The sequence below is a fragment of the Panthera uncia genome, chromosome E3 (genome assembly GCF_023721935.1).
Source record: "Panthera uncia isolate 11264 chromosome E3, Puncia_PCG_1.0, whole genome shotgun sequence".
Classification (NCBI taxonomy): Eukaryota; Metazoa; Chordata; class Mammalia; order Carnivora; family Felidae; genus Panthera; species Panthera uncia.
Window position 1 is genome coordinate 30,649,716 of NC_064815.1, and position 646 is coordinate 30,650,361.

Sequence of the window (646 nt, forward strand, 5' to 3'; positions counted from 1 at the left end):
GCCTGGGTGGCGCAGTCGGTTAAGCGTCCGACTTCAGCCAGGTCACGATCTCGCGGTCCGTGAGTTCGAGCCCCGCGTCAGGCTCTGGGCTGACGGCTCGGAGCCTGGAGCCTGTTTCCGATTCTGTGTCTCCCTCTCTCTCTGCCCCTCCCCCGTTCATGCTCTGTCTCTCTCTGTCCCAAAAATAAATAAAAAACGTTGAAAAAATTAAAAAAAAAAAAAAGTAGCAAAACTGTGCACTAAAAAAAGCAAATTTTCGGGGCGCCTGGGTGGCTCAGTCGGTAGAGCGTCTGACTTCGGCTCAGGTCATGATCTCACGGTTCGTGGGTTCGAGCCCCGCGTCGGGCTCTGTGCTGACAGCTCGGAGCCTGGAGCCTGCTTCGGAGTCTGTCTCCCTCGCTTGCTGCCCCTCCCCCACTCAGGCTCTTTCTTCTCTCTCAAAAGTGAATAAACGCTAAAAAAAAAAAAGGTTTAAAGCAAAATTTCCTCTATGTAAATAGTACTTTCATTTACAAATTAAAAAATAAAAATACAACTCTCCAGAGCCTGCGTTATAGACCCCGAACGTGGATCAGAGCCATGCGGCGCCCAATTCAGAAGCCACTAGCCACAGCTGGCTATTTGCATGTATGCTCTAATTAAAATG

At 49.8% G+C, this 646-nt stretch overlaps 1 non-coding gene across 1 annotated transcript; it reads left to right on the top strand.

The window, feature by feature from the left end:
* Nucleotides 1-263: 263 nt before the first annotated feature.
* TRNAR-UCG (transfer RNA arginine (anticodon UCG)) lies at nt 264-348 on the top strand. The gene has a single exon. It is a non-coding gene; the product is annotated as a tRNA-Arg (tRNA).
* Nucleotides 349-646: the final 298 nt, after the last annotated feature.